Source organism: Bidens hawaiensis, unplaced genomic scaffold, assembly GCF_021521415.1.
Source record: "Bidens hawaiensis isolate Kalapana, Puna unplaced genomic scaffold, B.hawaiensis_p1.1 tig00059769_1, whole genome shotgun sequence".
In the NCBI taxonomy this organism is placed as follows: Eukaryota; Viridiplantae; Streptophyta; class Magnoliopsida; order Asterales; family Asteraceae; genus Bidens; species Bidens hawaiensis.
The window spans coordinates 28,709-35,885 of NW_027500746.1; positions in this window are offsets into that span (position 1 = coordinate 28,709).

The window sequence follows — 7,177 nt, forward strand, 5'->3', positions numbered from 1 at the left end:
ATAATGGATGTTTTAACTCTACCGCGTTGGGATGTACGTACCCTCGCGAGACGTCCATTTATAAATCATGGGGGTTACCGAATGGCTGAGTGGTTTCATCAACACTTACTGTTCGAGGTCAATCATGGCTTCAAATTCTTCAAGCCCCAGGTCCGAAGACGTAAGCGCATTGATGAGATTGATCCAAGGACCGGCTGGAAGAAACTTGTCTTGAAAGTGAAGCCGCCAAAGACGATGAAAAAGGTTCATGTGAAGACAATGCCTCAAGATAATTATCTGTCTTTCAACCGTTGGTACTATGACAATCGTACTGGCGAGGCCGTTATTATTCGTGGTCGAGGACTGCATACCGAGCTCATCAAGATAATCGACCTGATGTGGTTGGTTAATTTATCAGAGACAGACAACGACATGCTACACAGGAAGCAGATTTTGTTTGAACGCCAAGAAGATTACGACCTGGCTATGCAATTCCAACGAGTCGTTCGTGTGTGTCATGAATATGGAATTCATAGTTGCAGAGACTGGCAGTCCAAGCGCTTCAAATAAGTTAAAGACAAAGAGCGCAAGATGAGGGGGTGTCTGTTAGTGCACGGTTTTGCGTCTAGAGTCTTTGTATTTATCGTTAATGTTTTATTTATTAATTAATGTAATATTTAATGTTTATTATTAACTAGTTCGTTAAGGTTAAGTCTAGTTCGCTAGAGATGTTAGCGAACTAAGACTAGTTCGTTAAGGTTAAGTCTAGTTCGCTAGGGATGTTAGCGAACTAAGACATTATAATGTATTCCCTCCTGATTCGTTAGGGGATGTTAACGAATCAGGGGTTGGTTCGTTTTGTTAATTTATGTAACGAAGGGGAAGCTGATTCGCTAGGGGATGTTAGTGAACCAGATCACCTTCTATATATAGTGAACTACTGTTCACTTTAATGTAAGTTTTTGAGAAAGTTTTCAAAAAGAGTTTTTTGAGTAATTGCTCTCTCTCAAGCTTCATCTTAACATTATTCGTCTAATCTATTGATAATACATACACATATATAACATTAAATCAAGGTAAATTATGAGCTAGATCTTTAATAGTATTAATCGGATATTCACAGATCTGAGATCTGTTTATTGTTATCGATTGATTTATTCCGGGAACCAACAATTAGTACTCTAATTTTTAAGCAGACAATATACCAAATCAAATAAGCAAAATTTGGAAATCGCATCATCCAAAGTTGTGTGATTAAAGGAGGGAAATATTTTGTACCGGTTAATAAAAAGAAAATGTATAGGGAAGAAAAGGTTTCATAAGCAAAATTGAAGAACATGTCTAAATTAGCAGCCGCGTTGCACGTGTAATCAGAGAAGGAAGAAGGCAAATAGCAATTAGGTTATGCAGCGAAGATCTGAAGAACCGATATGCAATGGCGTTTGGGATGAAGTGTTCTTGTAAATTAGAAGAGAGATGACCTAGGGTTATGGTTTTGCTAGAAGAAAAACAAATAGGGTTTTGGTAATATATAGATCTGAATAAAATTGCATTGGGAGGGGTTTTATGGGATCTATTTTTGAAAAAGGGTTTAAAAATGATGAGAAGGGTTGAGAGAGTGACAAGTGACATAAAAGAGTATTCTTTTATGACAAAATTACAAATTTTGTCCTTTAAACAAAGCCAATTTACGGTTCGTGTCCTTTATTTAGTTTCTTTGCAGTCGGTGTCCTTTAAACATTATTTTCCTACACGTTACGTCCTTTACGCTAACTGGGTTAGAAAAAATCAGTTAAATACCCTCACGTGAGGCGCATATGAGGGCATATTGGTCTTTTCATCTATACCTGCAAATTTATAACACCTCTCCCCTCATTTCTCTCTTATTTCTCTCTCTACGCCACCACCATCACCATACTACAACCACTCCGGCCACCATACCCCACCCATCCCGTTGCAGATTCCATTCTATTCCATTCAACCCACCAATAATCATCACTAGGGGTGTGCAGTTTCCGGATAGGACCAAAAAACCCAAAAACGGACCCGAAAAACACCGAAACCGGACCTAACCCGATGTAATTCGGTCAGACATCGGTTCCATACTTTTGCAAAATTCGGTTTCGGTCTCGGGTTCGGTTTTCCGACCAAAAACTCGCCTGAAAGCCGAACCGACCCGAAGAAAATGGTTTGTAGAGGAGAGGTTAAGAACAAATATTCAATTTCTTTTTTCCGGATTTTGATAACCGTTGTTCTTCATTCTTGTGCTTAAATTAGAACTTTCGATGACCTTCATACTTATCTTATATTTGTCTGTGGTGGCTGGTGCAGGTGAAGAAAACCCTACAATATATCAATTACATATACACATATGATATATATTAATTTTAAAGTGGATGTTAGCAAGGGATGTTAGTAAGTTACAACCCTTATAAAAGAAAGTACAAGTCATTGAAGCTCTTTAGGTTAGGTTCTAAAATTTATGATCTGGAAAGACATTTTATATTTATATTTCTTTTAATAAATAATATAACCTAACAGAAGAAAACAATCAAATACACCAAAAAAAATTTCCTGACTTCCTGACATACTTTATATAAAATTGAATAAAGAACCAAATATAAAAAAGATAAATGAACAAAAGTTTGATTTATGAGCTGCCATCTACTTTACTCACTTCCACTTTATGAACCCAAGCATGACTAAACCATCTTCTTTATTTTTTCTATAAACCACTGCTACTACCGGAATAAGTTTCGTGCTTCCGGCCAGTCATTTTTTCACTCACTTTTCCGTTTAATCTCAGTATTTGTATGTACTAATTTAATAGGGTGGGTCCAGCGTTTCTACCGCGTCACTGCTGCTTTTGGCCTGAATTTCGTTTTCCGATGAGCTCATTCATTTCTCTTGCTTCACTTTAAGCTCGGTCTCGGTACAACCCGAAAACCCGACATGCAAGAACCGAGACCGGCAGAAACCGAATGGGACGTAAAAGGTCCGGTCATCGGTCTGCATTTTCTTATAATTTCGGTCTTGGGTCGGGTCGGGTTTTTCCCGGTTCGGTCCGGGTAATGCTGAATGAACAACCCTAATCATCACTCCCAAATCCCCTCGAAACCCTCACAAACACAAATCACTGTTCTCATTTCAAGCTCAAACCCTAGGTTTAGAAATTAGAATAGATAATAATAATAATAATAACTGAACAAAACCCATAGTGTTACCGCATTTTACTGAGGTTACCAGAGAAGTGAATGGAGGTTAGGATTCCGGCAGCCGTGGTGCATCAAACCCCGACCCATCTTACCGAATAACACCGACCCATCTTACCGGATAACATCAATGGTGGTTTCAGATCTGCTCAAGGCTCAGTGATTGTGAAGTAATAACATCAGTTAGTAGCATAACAAGCAAACCCATGTCACTGTTCTCATCCTAATATCAATGGTGGTTTCAGATCTGCTTAGGGCTCGCCGGAAAATCATGGTGGTGGTGGATCTGAGTCATGGCCCGAGATGCAGCAGCCATCGGAAGGCAAGATCTCCGGCTGAGAAGAAAGGGATTTGGTTTGGTTATGGCAGTGGTGGGGTCACGGCTGAGAACGGTGGTTGGTTTGGTGGCTAGGAAGTGGTGGTGTTGGTGTGGAGACTAATGACCGTCGTTTTAGTTATTCAAAAACCTAATTAAACTAAATAGTTAGAGTAAGTAGGGTATCGTATCCATGGGGAGCATGTGGTCAGTATTACAAAGTATGTTTAATTTTTAATATGAAATTAACTAACTAAGATGGACAAACGATGTCAAGCGAAAATTAGAAGATTGATTAAAAAAAACAATTTAAAGAAAACGCAACCTCCTCCAGGTTTCTGGTTCTAGGTTTCACACAAAACTGGTTTTATTAATTGGACACCACATAGGCATAGTGTTGGAAAATCGGTTAATTTAGGTGGTAATCAAAAACGGATATTTGTCATCGGATCTTTTATAATTCAATTACCCTATTTATTAGTGTGAATCGACCTACTCTATGTCACCCAACAAACTACTAGGTTTTGTCATCCACCGAACAACTAGTGAAGCAAGGATTACTAACACATGCAAATAGTTTAAATAAATCAACTTATCAATATGTTCATACAACGTTGTCAATGTCAAGAACAAATCCAAGCATAGATAAAACAATGTTTAATGTTTAATCTAAACGAACCGTTCACCTAAAGAAAGTTACAACGAGATTAGCCTGTCATATAGCTTCCTTGAACTTGATTACTATTTTGGATTGGCGTGTACAACAACCAAAAGCTGCTGTTCATCCTCACTTGCTGCCGCCCCAAGCAACTAAGCCGTTTGATTTGTTTTCTCTAAAATTGCCGTCTCCAAAAATAAAATAACCCCCCTCAATCAGCCGTGTATCATCTCATTATATGTGTGCCCTCCAAAGAACAAAAGGCGGCTCCCTTTGTGATGGTCCAACCCACGTTTGATTTTGTTTATGGTCCAATTCAACGTACACAACCCACTAAAGTCCACCACGAGTCCAACTCCATTGCATCTTCTAATTAAATTCAATAACAATCACACTAACGTGGACTCTGATATATTCTTTTTATTCCATAGCTCCCTATATATAGACATATGCATGGTTTCTGCCACATTAGTATAATAGGGTAATAGATCAAATATAATAAAATCATTTGCATTCCATATATTTCAATCTGATCATTCTTTAATTATTATTTTATGATGTTTTTTTTAATACATTATACATATAAGTTATAAATTACAAGAACAATATAAAATAATATAATTAATATAAATATCGATGCATTTAATATATAAATAATATAAAATAGAGTGTACGTAAAACGCGCCGATTAGAGACAGGGAGGGAGAGGAGTAGAGAGTGAGAGAGAAAGAAGACGAGAAGAGAGAGAGAGAGAGAGAGTATCTCTTTAATATATATTATTTATTTTTTACGATAATATATTTGAACCACTTCGTTGAAAAGACCAAAAAGCCCTCACATGCGTCTCACGTGAGGGTATTTAACTGAGTTTTTCTAACTCAGTTAGCGTAAAGGACGTAATGTGTAGGAAAATAATGTTTAAAGGACAACGCCTGCAAAGAAACTAAATAAAGAACACGAACCGTAAATTGACTTTATTTAAATGACAAAATTTGTAATTCTGTCTTCTTTTATTAGAGTAGTAGATTTTAAAATTAATTCATTAGCTAATGAATGTATCTATTATTTTCTTTACAAAAAATATGATTTTCAATAAAGAAATTCTTTATTCAGTCTAGTAATATACATGTTCCTAACCTAGGGTATAAGCTGGATGAGAATAAATACAAGCCCGGCTTACACACCCTCATAACAATTTTTATTATCTATTTCAAGTTTTATGTTAATTAGTAACTAATGCTCTTGAAGAAAAAAACAGTAATAAATCATAAGGCCATATATAATTGTTAATGCTCATTCAATGATTATCGCTTTAAGTCAGACAGGGTTTTATTATAAAAATATTCATGTCCAAATAACGCCCCATAATGCATTAAGGGATGGTTTAAAAGCTTTATACCCAATGTTTTAAAAACCGGTATTTTAAGCGTACCAGATTATACTAAAAAATGATACAACTGGTTGAACCGGATTATATCGGGAGGCTCAACCGGGTTGTCTAGTTTACCTTATAACTTTATATAAATACAACTTTAATTAAAAATAAAAATAAAAATATATGATTCCATATAACTACTATATTAAGATAATAAAGCCATATATAATCAACCGAAAATTTCAATAGATGCAAGATAATACATATGATAGGCGAAGGAAAGACCCCCATTTCATAGCGCCTGGGGAACGCAAGTTTGCTCGAGGATCGAGACCTTGCAAACAACAACGCTCCTTCCCCATATGGAGTTCGGAACCCAAAGGCAATCGTTGAGTGGCGGAGAACATTCTTTAATCAAAGGCGCCAATACCCATATCAGGATTAGACCCATTTCGATCGAGCGGGCATTCTTTCCAGCCTGACTCAAATAGGAGGTGGGTTTGTTTGGTTTGAACATAGGCTCGAAAGACGACCTTAACACAAGGAGAATGGATGAGGATTCGAACAAGGTGGGATCCAAACAGAAAACTAAGGGAGCTGGGCATAAAGAAACTGGAAAAAGGTTTCTAAGCAAAGTTGCCATATATATAGCCAGACACAAAGGTGTACAATCTGGTAAAAATCTGCGACATTCACTGTAGGTTCTCTTACTTGTTCTTAACCAATTTTAAACCATTAAAAACATCATACATGCAAAATTATTAAACAAGAAGTTATTTTTACTTTGGAATTTGAATACTATATCAATCAATAACACAATATGCTTTAGAAAATAAGAACCGACCTTGGTAGCACTGTAGCAGTTCAAATGGTGGTGAATTAGTGAAAGGGTGAGCAGCCTGGTAGGTTATTATTTAACTTAATTGTGAAAGGGTGAATGGATAATGGATGCTCACGTTAGGTTAATGTTACTTTAACATAATTGTAAATGTAAAACAATATGGGCCTCACAAAAAAAAAATAATAATTCTGGTGGGCCTTATACCGGTTTACCGGTATGAACCGGTTTTCTATGAAAACCGGCCGGTTCGATGTCTCCCAAAACCGTTCAACTAAACCGGGTATAATATACTGGGTTTGTCTTCGAAATCTGGTTCAACCGGTTGAACCGGCCGGTTCAAACCGATTTTTAAAACATTGTTTATACCTGTTATACCCCTATAAAGCCTCATTAGGGATGATCTAAGTTATTTTTTATGATCTTGCTTCACCTTAATAGATTCCATTCAATCGTAGCATCGGGCCCCTCCGGTATTAATAAACAGAAGAAAATGTACTATGTTTCGAGAAGAAAACCTCAAAAATCAAACCCATTGAAATTGAAATGGGCTTATAGAAATCCAATTAAGCCCAACTAGCTCGTAAAAATGGGCTGATTTTTTAAAATCTAAAATCAAGAAATTATACCCACCTTCTCACTTTTAAAGACGTTAACATAATACCACTAAACCAATAGATCATGCCTAAAAATATCAATAAAAATAGGATTTATACCTTGATATATTAAAATATGGGCGATGTACTCACCATTCTAAGTATATATATTCATTGGTTTTTGTTGCTTATCATATATTACT